The sequence below is a fragment of the Schistocerca cancellata genome, chromosome 1 (genome assembly GCF_023864275.1).
Source record: "Schistocerca cancellata isolate TAMUIC-IGC-003103 chromosome 1, iqSchCanc2.1, whole genome shotgun sequence".
Taxonomy (NCBI): Eukaryota; Metazoa; Arthropoda; class Insecta; order Orthoptera; family Acrididae; genus Schistocerca; species Schistocerca cancellata.
The window spans coordinates 779,037,201-779,052,360 of record NC_064626.1 but is presented as its reverse complement, the minus strand read 5'-3'; the positions used below and the strand labels follow the sequence as shown (position 1 = coordinate 779,052,360).

The window sequence follows — 15,160 nt, the reverse complement described above, 5'->3', positions numbered from 1 at the left end:
GCTTCAGAACTGGATTGTATTGGGCAAAAAGGAAGAGATACTCCTGTCTCAGCTGGTTAGTAGTAGTAGCGGGAGTGTTAGGAGCAAATGTGAACATAGTGTGAGGGAGCTGATTGTGCACTAGTTTGGAGTTTAATACGTATCTGCAAAGGCCTTAACAAGACCTGCAACATACAGGGTTAGGGATTCTCCACCCCTTGTCCCAAGCACCCATCTAGCATTTCCTATTTCACTCTTGTCACAGGCATATCCTACCGAATCAGAGACAGGGAGGGCCACACCCATGAAAGTAGTCGTGTCACCCTAATCATCTGCCCATCAAATTGAATGGTCACTGCCAAACTGTAAATAAGAGCATAAGTGATCACCTATTAGCAGAGCAAGTCAGAGATCAACATGCTTCACTTCAATGGCTATGTTACAGCCCTTCCTTTGGATCCCTCCGAGCCACATGTACTCATCTACAACTACCCCAAATATGACTCATAACTGATTCTCGAAGCTCTTTGTTAATATGTATCACTTTCTTTCTGATGTAATGGTTACCGTATTTACTCGAATCTAAGCCGCACTTTTTTTCCGGTTTTCGTAATCCAAAAAACCGCCTGCGGCTTAGAATCGAGTGCAAAGCAAGCGGAAGTTATGAAAAATGTTGGTACGTGCCGCCACAACTAAGTTCTGCCGTCGAATATATGTAGCCCTACGCAGGCATGCTTTGTAGGCACAAAGATAAATACTGGCGCCAAAACCTCTGCGTCAGTAAATAAATTTAAAAAAAAAAAAAAGTGGAAGACGAGCTTTTTTTCTCCGCCGAGAGTTTCGACCACTGTATTTTCATACATTATCCAACGAAGTAAATACAAATTCCGTATTGTTCATCTTCGAATGTAGCACAATTTCAGTGTACTACGAAAGTCTGACTGGCAAGAGTGTTTGGGATGTTTGTCAATATGGCCAACTCTACGTTGTGAATTTTTTCCTATCTGTGAGAAGAGATGGTTGCTAATAGGAACCTGATGAAATTTGAATCACATACAGTATTCTCTTCACCATAAGAATAATACGAATATAAACATTTTGCCATGTATTGTTTCGTGTTTGCTGCTATCTCATTAAAACCCTGTCTGCCTAATAAACTACGAAACTAGAGTGAGACAACAGCAAACGCGGAAGAATATACGTATCGTGTCATGTTTATATTCGTATTATTCTTATGCCTAATAGTGATGCAGTCAGAAATGAAGCACGGCAAGTGACTAGATTTTTAAATCTAAGATGTCTAATTTCTGTGCAGAATTTGATGTAATAAAGAAGCGGCCGCAAAGATTTTCAAACGGAGAAAAATTTTCGCCTAACTCTCGTTCAGAACATGTTCTATCATACGCAGTCTATTATTTTATTCTTGTTGATCATTATCAAAGAAAGCAGCAGTGTAAGTAACAACAAATAGCAGTCTCTTGCCATTGTTTCGCTAATGAGACGATTCCTCTCTTTTTTTTTAATTGTACGTGGCGGTAGCGCGCACAAAAGCAAGCCATGCCGCGAGCCGCAACAGGCCGTAAACACGCGCTATCAGAATGCGACAAACAATGCATGACACAGTGCAGTAATGCATTTTCAGCTTAAGAGTGACGCAAACACCTATAACAAAGAAAACGGCACTTATCAGATCAAAGCAAAATAAGCAATCGATTCAAACCAGACGAAGCACGTGAAAAAGGAAGGATACCCGTATAAATACGGATGGAGCGCCTGACGCATAGCAATGGCTACGTGGTAAAGCTTAACTGCTAAGCTTACGACTCGAACCAAACTACTGTAGCTGTATCGTCATTCATTCGACCTAAATTGTGTCTCATATTACAATGGACCAATTTTGTTTCGATTTGGAGGTGCGGCCTAAAACTTTTCTCTCCCCTTGAATTTCGAGATCCAATTTCAGGTGCGGCTTAGATTCGGGAAATTTTTTTTTCCTTTATTTCGAGTCTCATTTTTCAGGTGCGGCTTAGATTCAAGTGCGGCTTAGATTCGAGTAAATACAGTATACATTATTTTACTCTCACTGTGATTTATTTTCTGGCCTACTTTAAAACTTCCTGCAATACGTTTTACCATTTATTATAGAAGTTATCAGCATTAGAGGCAAAGATAAAATGTCATCAACATCATGTAGATCATTCATGTGTGTTCCATATGCAAATTACTTAGAACAATTACAATTATTGTAATGTGTAAAAAGTCGTGGGTAGGAATTACTAACTCACATCTGTATGTCTTACAATAAATAAATACTTAAAAAATGCCAAACCTTGTAAGTGATCAGCATGTAGACATACTTATAAAATTATTTGTGATGTGAATATAAAATGAGTCGTGCCACATCGTTATGATTTATCGACCCTTGAAATGGGAAAATAACTTAACTTTAATTAATTATTTCCCAATCTTGAGATATTTAGAGCTGCTGAGAATGATTTTGATGATACGCAATTGTCTTGCCAGATTTATGCAGTTCTGAGTATCTCAGTATGATAATCTAATGGAAGCTATGAGAGTGATGTACATATTCTTCAGCATTTCACTTTCAAAACCAACCTGTTCCTTTGCTTGATTAAAATCCATTTTTTATGCAATTGGCAATGGTTTTAATGAATTTTTAGTACTCTGATGAGAGGCTGATAAGTCTACTGTTCGTCTTGTCTGTAGCTTTTGTTATTAAGTAGGCAATTTACAGCACTATTCCAATTTTGGGGAACTTCCTTTTCTTTAGCAGACATTCTCTAAATAATTTTTGAAGTTTTCCACCAGCTTCAGTCACTCACGTTGAAAAATAATCACCCAAACTATATTTTCTTTTGTTCACATCCTGAATGGCTTTATATATCTCATCAGCATTACTCTCAGGATTTGTTTCTGGTTCACCTCTTGAAATATATAAACTTTCAAAGAAATCTTTCAGTGCTTGTGCAATTTCCTCTGTGTTGTTAGTTACTGTGTCACCTTCCATCTTGATTAAGTGGTAGACATCCCACTTCATCAGTTGTCTACCCAACATAAGGTTGCATTTAGCTTTCTCCATACCCCTATTGTATTCACTTGCTCATTTTACAAGATTTTTCATTGTATCTACTAACATCTGCTTGAAGACATTTCTAAACAGCTTTGTGTAATAAATGTGTCAGTAATTTTCATACTGTGAGCATTTGCTTAAAACTCCAGTCTTTTTGATAATAGCTGTTTTGTCCCATTTTTTATGTTTCATTTTCTTTTGCATTCTTTCTAGTACAATATCTTTTTCTCTTTACATGAGTTTTTTTTTCTTAAATATTTCTGTCCCTTCATCAGCATCTGTATGATCTTTGTTTTCTATGATACTGAGCTTATTGCTTAATGGAACCTGGTGTACCTTCTTATTCTTACATAAATTCTCAAAATCTATATTTCTGACATCCATCCCGGCGAGACTGCTTTCATCCAGCTTTGTTTTCATTTGTTCCTTACCAGATTCTAGATGTATCAAGATCAAACATATTGTCCTCAGCAAACTGTATTAATGTACTGAATTTTTCGTTGTTGGCATCATTTCTGAATTTTAGGTTTTTTTAAACCCTGCCTGATGCAAAACACAATATATTTCTTCTTTATTTACCAGACATGTTTTGACACCTACTTTTTGTGAGTCAAAGTTATTTCTGAAAATTACATTGCTAATGAAAATAGGTTTGTACAGTTCAGTTTTTTTTGTGCACTTCTTATCAATCTGACAGCATGTCACGTTTTCCGTCGTACTCTCTCTCTCTCTCTCTCTCTCTCTCTCTCTCTCTCTCTCTCTCTCTCTTTCTATTTTGTTCACTGTTTTCCTTACCCCTTTTTATATTTCACTCTCATGTATTTTTCTCTTCGCACGTTTTACACAAAAGAAGATTTGAGCAAACACTTACAATCCATACTCATTGAAATTTCCCACACAGAACTGTTTTTTAGTTACTTTTCATAGTGGTTCTCCGCTTCTTTATCAGAGTGTGAATGCATTAGTGAATATAATAGAATGATTTCCATATAATACCATTTGTTTATTACTGAAACAAGTCTGTGATTTGAGGTACCTTCAAGAACTGTATTAATTTTTTTCTCATACCCAACACAGTCCACACCCAAATTTCCACCATGCTGTTACCCTCAAAGAGAAATACCTACCATATACCATTTGACGTATTGATTCTGGGTTTTGCCATTTATTGCCCCTAAACAAAAAGTAGTAGAAGAAGTAGGATTTCAGGTGGATGTTATTGTTTATTTAGTCAAGCACTGTGTAGGAAGGTGTAGCTAAGTAGTAACTGGTTGTGTTCTATGTCCTGGAACCATTGGTGCATTCCCTCTGAATAGATTATACTCTGCACTTAGTTATCTGTTTTACTTTTATACTTTTTTTATTCATTTTTGGCTGAGAAAAGCACATTTGAAAATTACGGTGTCCCAATTTTATATAATTATCAAAACCTCACTGATGAACCATTCATCATGCTTGAAAATTAAATTTGTTACAGTCACTACATAACTTATAACTAAGAACGAAGATGATGTAACTTACCAAACAAAAACGTTGGTATGTTGATAGACACACATAAACAAACACACACACAAAATTCAAGCTTTCGCAACCCACAGTTGCTTCGTCAGGAAAGAGGGAAGGAGAGGGAAAGACGAAAGGATGTGGGTTTTAAGGGAGATGGTAAGGAGTCATTCCAATCCCGGGAGCGGAAAGACTTACCTTAGGGGGGAAAAAGGACACACACACACACACACACACACACACACACACACACATCCATCCGCACATATACAGACACAAGCAGGCATATGTAAAGGCAAAGAGTTTGGGCAGAGATGTCAGTCGAGGCGGAAGTACAGAGGCAAAGATGTTGTTGAATGACAGGTGAAGTATGAGCGGCGGCAACTTGAAATTAGCAGACGTTGAGGCCTGGTGGGTAACGGGAAGAGAGGATATATTGAAGGGCAAGTTCCCATCTCCAGAGTTCTGATAGGCTGGTGTTAGTGGGAAGTATCCAGATAACCTGGACGATGTAACACTGTGCCAAGATGTGCTGGCCGTGCACCAAGGCATGTTTAGCCACAGGGTGATCGTCATTACCAACAAACACTGTCTGCCTGTGTCCATTCATGCGAATGGACAGTTTGTTGCTGGTCATTCCCACATAGAAAGCTTCACAGTGGAGGCAGGTCAGTTGGTAAATCACATGGGTGCTTTCACACGTGGCTCTGCCTGTGATCGTGTGCACCTTTTGGGTTACAGGACTGGAGTAGGTGGTGGTGGGAGGGTGCATGGGACAGGTTTTCCACCGGGGGTGGTTACAAGGGTAGGAGCCAGAGGGTAGGGAAGGTGGATCGGGGATTTCACAGGGATGAAGCAAGAGGTTATGAAGGTTAGGTGGACGGCAGAAAGACACTCTTGGTGGAGTGGGGAGGATTTCATGAAGGATGGATCTCATTTCAGGGCAGGATTTGAGGAAGTCATATCCCTGCTGGAGAGCCACATTCAGAGTCTGATCCTGTCCCGGAAAGTATCCTGTCACAAGTGGGGCACTTTCGGGGTTCTTCTGTGGGAGGTTCTGGGTTTGAGGGGATGAGGAAGTGGCTCTGGTTATTTGCTTCTGTACCAGGTCGGAAGGGTAGTTGTGGGATGCGAAAGCTGTTGTCAGGTTGTTGGTGTAATGGTTCAGGGATTCCGGACTGCAGCAGATTCATTTGCCACGAAGACCTAGGCTGTAGGGAAGGGACCGTTTGATGTGGAATGGGTGGCAGCTGTCATAATGGAGGTACTTTTGCTTGTTGGTGGGTTTGATGTGGAAGGATGTGTGAAGCTGGCCATTGGACAGATGGGGGTCAACATCAAGGAAAGTGGTTGGGATTTGGAGTAGGACCAGGTGAATCTGATGGAACCAAAGGAGTTGAGGTTGGAGAGGAAATTCTGGAGTTCTTCTTCACTGTGAGTCCAGATCATGAAGATGTCATCAATAAATCTGTACCAAACTTTGGGTTGGCAGGCCTAGGTAACCAAGAAGGCTTCCTCTAAGCGACCCATAAATAGGTTGGCGTACGAGGGGGCCATCCTGGTACCCATGGCTGTTCCCTTTAATTGTTGGTATGTCTGGCCTTCGAAAGTGAAGAAGTTGTGAGTCAGGATGAAGCTGGCTAAGGTAATGACGAAAGAGGTTTTAGGTAGGGCGGCAGGTGATCGGCGTGAAAGGAAGTGCTCCATCGCAGCGAGGCCCTGGACGTGTGGAATATTTGTGTATAAGGAAGTGGCATCAATGGTTACAAGGATGGTTTCTGGGGGTAACAGATTGGGTAAGGATTCCAGGCTTTCGAGAAAGTGGTTGGTGTCTTTGATGAAGGATGGGAGACTGCATGTAATGGGTTGAAGGTGTTGATCTACGTAGGCAGAGATACGTTCTGTGGGGTCTTGGTAACCAGCTACAATGGGGTGGCCGGGATGATTGGGTTTGTGAATTTTAGGAAGTAGGTAGAAGATAGAGGTGTGGGTTGTCGGTGGGGTCAGGAGGTTGATGGAGCCAGGTGAAAGGTTTTGTAGGGGGCCTAAGGTTCTGAGGATTCCTTGAAGCTCCGCCTGGACATCAGGAATGGGATTACCTTGGCAAACTTTGTATGTAGTGTTGTCTGAAAGCTGACGCAGTCCCTCAGCCACGTACTCCTGACGATGAAGTACCAAGGTCATGGAACACTTGTCCACCGGAAGAATGACAATGGATTGGTCAGCCTTCAGATCACGAATAGCCTGGGTTTCAGCAGTGGTGATGCTGGGAGTAGGATTAAGGTTTTTCAAGAAGGATTGAGAGGCAAGGCGGGAAGTGAGAATTTCCTGGAAGGTTTCGAGAGAGTGATTTTGAGGAAGAGGAGGTGGGTCCCGCTGTGACGGAGGACGGAACTGTTCCAGGCAGGGTTCAGTTTGGATAGTGTCTTGGGGAGTTGGATCATTAGGAGTAGGATTAGGATTTTTTTTCTTCGTGGCAAAGTGATATTTCCAGTAGAGAGTACGAGTGTAGGACAGTAAATCTTTGACGAGGGCTGTTTGGTTGAATCTGGGAGTAGGGCTGGAGGTGAGGCCTTTGGATAGGACAGAGGTTTCGGATTGGGAGAGAGGTTTGGAGGAAAGGTTAACTACTGAATTAGGGTGTTGTGGTTCCAGATTATATTGATTAGAATTTTGAGGTTTTGGGGGGAGTGGAGCTGGAAGTGGGAGCTTGGGTAGATGGGAGAGACTGGGTCTGTGTGCAATGAGAGGAGGTTGAGGTATGCTGGAAATGTTGTGGAGGGTGAGTGAGTTGCCTTTCCGGAGGTGGGAAACCAGGAGATTGGATAGTTTTTTGAGGTGGAGGGTGGCATGCTGTTCTAATTTGCGGTTGGCCTGTAGGAGGATGCTCTGAACGGCCGGTGTGGATGTGGGAGAGGAAAGATTGAGGACTTTTATTAAGGATGGGAGTTGATGGGTGTGTTCATTGGCTGAGTTGATGTGCAGGTGAAGGATTAGGTGGATGAGGGCTATGGATTGTTCAGTTTGGAACTGGTATAGGGACTGATGCAAAGAAGGGTTACAGCCAGAGATGGGAACTTTAAGTGTGAAGCCTTTGGGGGTAATGCCAAATGTCAGACAAGCCTGAGTAAATAAAATATGGGAGCATAATCTGGCTAGGGTGAAGGCATGTTTGTGGAGGGAAGCTAAATAAAACTTAATGGGGTCATTGTGGGGATGTTGTGAGGGTGACATGGTATTAGAAGGTGGAAAGTGTAACATGAGGCTGACATGAAAATAAAAATATATGGGGAGAGATAAAGGTGAACTAGAAAGCAACTGGAGATCTGGTGTGAAATACAGTCAAACATGGATAAATGAGAAAACAGGACAAATGAGGCTAATCACCAGGTTTTGTTATTTTCATCTACCGCAACCACTGTAAATGAGAAGATACAGAAACACTACTTTAAGCTAAAGCAGCTTTCGGGAATCAAAGGGAAACACTGTTTACACATAGTTTGTGCATAGTTACACACATGTGAATTTCAGTAAATTGAATATTTGTAAAAGTGTGTTATACATGTTATAACAAGAATTGCCCCCCCTGAATCATGGACCGTGCCATTGGTGGGGAGGCTTGCGTGCCTCAGTGATACAGATAGCCGTACCATAGGTGCAACCACAATGGAGGGGTATCTGTTGAGATGCCAGACAAACGTGTGGTTCTTGAAGAGGGGCAGCAGCCTTTTCAGTAGTTGCAGGGGCAACAGTCTGGATGATTGACTGATCTTGCCTTGTAACACTAACCAAAACGGCCTTGCTGTGCTGGTACTGCAAACGGTTGAAAGCAAGGGGAAACTACAGCCATAATTTTTCCCGAGGGCATGCAGCTTTACTGTATGGCTAATGATGATGGTGTCCTCTTGGGTAAAATATTCCGGAGGTAAAATAGTGTCCCCCATTTGGATCTCCGGGTGGGGACTACTCAAGAGGACGTCGTTATCAGGAGAAAGAAAACTGGCGTTCTACGGATTGGAGCGTGGAATGTTAGATCCATTAATCGGGCAGGTAGGTTGTTGTTGTTGTGGTCTTCAGTCCTGAGACTGGTTTGATGCAGCTCTCCATGCTACTCTATCCTGTGCAAGCTTCTTCATCTCCCAGTACCTACTGCAACCTACATCTTTCTGAATCTGCTTAGTGTATTCATCTCTTGGTCTCCCCCTACGATTTTTACCCTCCACGCTGCCCTCCAATACTAAATTGGTGATCCCTTGATGCCTCAGAACATGTCCTACCAACCGATCCCTTCTTCTGATCAAGTTGTGCCACAAACTTCTCTTCTCCCCAATCCTATTCAATACTTCCTCATTAGTTATGTGATCTACCCATCTAATCTTCAGCATTCTTCTGTAGCACCACATTTCGAAAGCTTCTATTCTCTTCTTATCCAAACTATTTATTGTCCATGTTTCACTTCCATACATGGCTACACTCCATACAAATACTTTCAGAAATGACTTCCTGACACTTAAATCTATACTCGATGTTAACAAATTTCTCTTCTTCAGAAACGCTTTCCTTGCCATTGCCAGTCTACATTTTATATCCTCTCTACTTCGACCATCATCAGTTATTTTGCTCCCCAAATAGCAAAACTCCTTTACTACTTTAAGTGTCTCATTTCCTAATCTAATACCCTCAACATCACCCGACTTAATTCGACTACATTCCATTATCCTCGTTTTGCTTTTGTTGATGTTCATCTTATATCCTCCCTTCAAGACACTATCCATTCCGTTCAACTGCTCTTCCAAGTCCTTTGCTGTCTCTGACAGAATTACAATGTCATCGGCGTACCTCAACGTTTTTATTTCTTCACCATGGATTTTAATACCTACTCCGAATTTTTCTTTTGTTTCCTTTACTGCTTGCTCAATATACAGATTGAATAACATCGGGGAGAGGCTACAACCCTGTCTTACTCCCTTCCCAACCACTGCTTCTCTTTCATGCCCCTCGACTCTTATAACTGCCATCTGGTTTCTATACAAATTGTAAATAGCCTTTCGCTCCCTGTATTTTACCCCTGCCACCTTTAGAATTTGAAAGAGAGTATTCCAGTCAACATTGTCAAAAGCTTTCTCTAAGTCTACAAATGCTAGGAACGTAGGTTTGCCTTTCCTTAATCTTTCTTCTAAGATAAGTCGTAAGGTCAGTATTGCCTCACGTGTTCCAACATTTCTACGGAATCCAAACTGATCTTCCCCGAGTTTGGCTTCTACTAGTTTTTCCATTCGTCTGTAAAGAATTCGTGTTAGTATTTTGCAGCTGTGGCTTATTAAACTGATTGTTCGGTAATTTTCACATCTGTCCACACCTGCTTTCTTTGGGATTGGAATTATTATATTCTTCTTGAAGTCTGAGGGTATTTCGCCTGTTTCATACATCTTGCTCACCAGATGGTAGAGTTTTGTCAGGACTGGCTCTCCCAAGGCCGTCAGAAGTTCCAATGGAATGTTGTCTACTCCGGGGGCCTTGTTTCGACTCAGGTCTTTCAGTGCTCTGTCAAACTCTTCACGCAGTATCGTATCTCCCATTTCATCTTCATCTACATCCTCTTCCATTTCCATAATATTGTCCTCAAGTGCATCGCCCTTGTATAGACCCTCTATATACTCCTTCCACCTTCCTGCTTTCCCTTCTTTGCTTAGAACTGGGTTTCCATCTGAGCTCTTGATGTTCATACAAGTGGTTCCCTTATCTCCAAAGGTCTCTTTGGTAGGTAGGTTAGAAAATTTAAAAAGAGAAATGGATAGGTTAAAGTTATATATAGTGGGAATTAGTGAAGTTCGGTGGCAGGAGGAACAAGACTTCTGGTCAGGCGAATACAGGGTTATAAATACAAAGTCAAATAGGGGTAATGCAGGAGTAGGTTTAATAATGAATAAAAAAATAGGAATGTGGGTAAGCTACTACAAACAGCATAGTGAACGCATTATTGTGGCCAAGATAGATACGAAGCCCACACCTACTACAGTAGTACAAGTTTATATGCCAACTAGCTCTGCAGATGATGAAGAAATTGAAGAAATGTATGATGAAATAAAAGAAATTATTCATATAGTGAAGGGAGATGAAAATTTAATAGTCATGGTTGACTGGAATTCGGTAGTAGGAAAAGGGAGAGAGGAAAACATAGGGGGTAAGAAATGAAAGAGGAAGCCGCCTGGTAGAAAAATCTGCACAGAGCATAACTTAGTCATAGCTAACACTTGGTTCAAGAATCATGAAAGAAGGTTGTATACATGGAAGAAGCCTGGAGATACTGACAGGTTTCAGATAGATTATATAATGGTAAGACAGAGATTTAGGAACCAGGTTTTAAATTGTAAGACATTTCCAGGGGTAGGTGTGGACTCTGACCACAATCTATTGGTTATGAGCTGTAGATTAAACCTGAAGAAACTGCAAAAAGGTGGGAATTTAAGGAGATGGGACCTGGATAAACTGACTAAACCAGAGGTTGTACAGAGTTTCAGGGAGAGCATAAGGGAACAATTGACAGGAATGGGGGAAAGAAATACAGTAGAAGAAGAAAGGATAGCTTTGAGGGATGAAGTAGTGAAGGCAGCAGAGGATAAAGTAAGTAAAAAGACGAGGGCTAGTAGAAATCCTTGGGTGACAGAAGAAATATTGAATTTAATTGATGAAAAGAGAAAATATAAAAATGCAGTAAATGAAGCAGGCAAAAAGGAATACAAACGTCTCAAAAATGAGATCACAGGAAGTGCAACATGGCTAATCAGGGATGGCTAGAGGACAAATGTAAGGATGTAGAGGCTTATCTCACTAGGGGTAAGATAGATACTGCCTACAGGAAAATTAAAGAGACCTTTGGAGAAAAGAGAACCACTTGTATGAATATCGGGAGCTCAGATGGGAACCCAGTTCTAAGCAAAGAAGGGAAAGCAGAAAGGTGGAAGGAGTATATAGAGGGTCTATACAAGGGCGATGTACTTGAGGATAATATTATGGAAATGGAAGAGAATGTAGATGATGTTGAAATGGGAGATATGATACTGCGTGAAGAGTTTGATAGAGCACTGAAAGACCTGAGTCGAAAAAAGGCCCCTGGAGTAGATAACATTCCATTAGAACTACTGACAGCTTTGGGAGAGCCAGTCTTGACAAAACTCTACCATCTGGTGAGCAAGATGTATGAGACAGGCGGAATACCCTCAGACTTCAAGAAGAATGTAATAATTCCCATCCCAAAGAAAGCAGGTGTTGACAGATGTGAAAATTACGGAACTATCAGTTTAATAAGTCACGGCTGCAAAATACTAACGCGAATTCTTTATAGACGAATGGAAAAACTAGTAGAAGCCGACCTCGGGGAAGATCAGTTTGGATTCCGTAGAAATATTGGAACACATGAGGCAATACTGACCCTACGACTTATCTTGGAAGCTAGATTAAGGAAAGGCAAACTTACATATCTAGCCTTTGTAGACTTAGAGAAAGCTTTTGACAATGTTGACTGGAATACTCTCTTTCAGATTCTGAAGGTGGCAGGGGTAAAATACAGGGAACGAAAGACTATTTACAATTTGTACAGAAACCAAATGGCAGTTATAAGAGTCGAGGGGCATGAAAGGGAAGTAGTGGTTGGGAAGGGCGTGAGACAGGGTTGTAGCCTCTCCCCAATATTCATTCTGTATATTGAGCAAGCAGTGAAGGAAACAAAAGAAAAATTCAGAGTAGGTATTAAAATCCATGGAGAAGAAATAAAAACTTTGAGGTTTGCCGATGACATTGTAATTCTGTCAGAGACAGCAAAGGACTTGGAAGAGCAATTGAATGGAATGGATAGTGTTTTGAAAGGAGGAGATAAGTTGAACGTCAACAAAAGCAAAACTAGGGTAATGGAATGTAGTCGAATTAAGTCCGGTGATGCTGAGGGTATTACATTAGGAAATGAGACGCTTGGAGTTTTTCTATTTGGGGAGCAAAATAACTGATGATGGTTGAAGTAGAGAGGATATAAAATGTAGACAGGCAATGGAAAGGAAAGCGTTTCTGAAGAAGAGAAATTTGTTAACATCGAATATAGATTTAAGTGTCAGGAAGTCGTTTCTGAAAGTATTTGTAAGGAGTGTAGCCATGTATGGAAGTGAAACATGGACAATAAATAGTTTAGACTAGAAGAGAATAGAAGCTTTCAAAATGTGGTGCTACAGAGGAATGCTGAAGATTAAATTGGTAGATCACATAACTAATGAGGAGGTATTGAATAGGATTGGGGAGAAGTTTGTGGCACAACTTGACTAGAAGGAGGGATCGATTGGTAGGACAAGTTCTGAGGCATCAAGGGATCATCAATTTAGTATTGGAGGGCGGCGTGGAGGGTAAAAATCATAGAGGGAGACCAAGAGATGAATACACCAAGCAGATTCAGAAGGATGTAGGTTGCAGTAGGTACTGGGAGATGAAGAAGCTTGCACTGGATAGAGTAGCATGGAGAGCTGCATCAAACCAGTCTCAGGACAGAAGACCACAACAAAAACAACAAGAAAAAGAATTGAAATTTTTGGATGGAATGATTCATAAAATAAAGGAAAGGCAACCATTCACCTTGAGTCGACTAACATGTGGCACACAGAAAACTCTGTTTTCTGTTGTGTGTTTCTACGTGCCACGCATTAGTCAGTTATAGGTGAGCAGTTGCCAACACTTTATTTACTAGACCAGACAAACACACGCTTAGGAAACAAAGATGAGTTAGTTGATAAGCTACATATTTTCTTAATGAAACAGATCAATTTTTTGATGTGATGTGAACTTGAAAAACATATTCAGAATACCAAAACAGAAAAGCAAAGGAAGCTGGGGTACATCTTTCATCCAAATCTACATGACTACTCTACAATTCTCACCGAAGTGATTCACATAGAGTTTATAGAACCACTTCCAGAGCATTCTCATTTGTCTTGTATTATGATGTAGTGGGAGTCAACAAAATATTTGGAATAGAAAGTTGGAGATTGTAATGCAGTGAAAATATCTTGCTGCAGGAAAGATTGCCTTTGTTTTAATGATTTATATTCCAACTCTCTTCTCATATATCTGTCGCTCTACCCCTTTTTCACAATAATACAAAATTAGCTGTCCTCCATTGAACTTTTTCCATGTCTCCTGTCAATCCTATCTGTTAAGCATTTCATACTCTGCAGCAGTACTGCAGAAGATGATGGACAAGTGTAATGTAGGCAGTCTCTTTAGTAGATTTTATTATGTCAGCAAAAAGTCTTTTATTCATCTCTGCCACAAAATTTTACATGTGATGGTTCCAGTCTGTGTGTGATTTAGCTGAATCAGCAACTTTAAATTTGGATGATTTATTGTGTATGTGAAATGTAACATATTTATTTTCATTTCTCTTGCGGAGGACATCACTGTTACTATTGTTTAGGGTAAAATGTCACTTATCGTAACATACAGATATTTGTCTAAATAATTTTGATCTGGTGATGACTACCAGGTAGGTCTAGAACAGGGCCTATGGTGTACTCGAGAGTTTCATGCAGCAGTGTTGTCAGCACTCAATGTGATATCACAGGAACAAAAGTGTGTGTAAGCATCTCACTCTACACAGCCAATAAGAGAGCAGGAGACACGGTATGTCTGCAAGCAAGAGACAGTTATACATGAATGTACCACAACATCTGAAATCACAATACAGTCAGAAGGGAGAGTGAAATATTTGTGTCATTGAAGATTTTAAACTTAGCTCCTGCTCATTTCACTTGCAGCAGTTTAAGCATTGTGTTTAGGTCCAAATCTAACCACATCATCATCATAATTGGTAACATGTTTCGAAAAAGGCCATGGAATGTTTGTGACAAAGAAGGTTTTTAAGGTAATTGCTCTTGCTTTTAATGGCACTAATTCATGCTGTGCTACAAGATCCCAACCTAATCACAATCTGCTGATTCGTAATCTGCTCAGAAATACTAATGAAATATTTATGACAATGAACATTATGAATGTAATTGCTGCTCATTTACTTGCAACAATGAAAGCTGTATTACTAGGTCCCAGTATTACCACAACTTCAAAATTCATGACAAGTTTGGAAAAAAGACATTTCTGACAGGTAATAGTAACAACTAATTTTCATGAGCAACATAATCTAGACCTCAGTGTAAGCTATAGATCAGACTGTTAGCACTGACAGGTGTTTTAGCTTTCAGATTCTTGGCTTTGCCAACTCACAACCAGCCTGACACATCTAGACCTCGGACTAAGCTAATAGTAAGTCAGTTGCACAAGAACTTCGCCAACTGAAAAGCAAACTTTGACATCTAAAACTGAGTGCAACCCCATAAGTAGTGACATAAGTGAGAAAAATAGTATAATATTTGTGACAACCAATAATATTAATAGAATTTCTGCTTGTGGTAGGAGTAACAATCTTTTGAACGGGGGAAAAAAAATATTCATTTGGATTGTAGACTAAACTAGCAGCCTGGGGGGAGGGGGGGGGGGGAGAACATGAAAATAATTAGATGCATTCTTGTTCCATTTCGTCCGCACACATTTGAA

General features: G+C 40.6%; 1 protein-coding gene across 1 annotated transcript in view; it reads left to right on the top strand.

Moving 5' to 3' along the window:
• The window catches only part of LOC126187414 (probable medium-chain specific acyl-CoA dehydrogenase, mitochondrial), an 88,254-nt gene that overhangs the window by 27,845 nt on the left and 45,249 nt on the right, over positions 1–15,160 (top strand). The window lies entirely within an intron of this gene.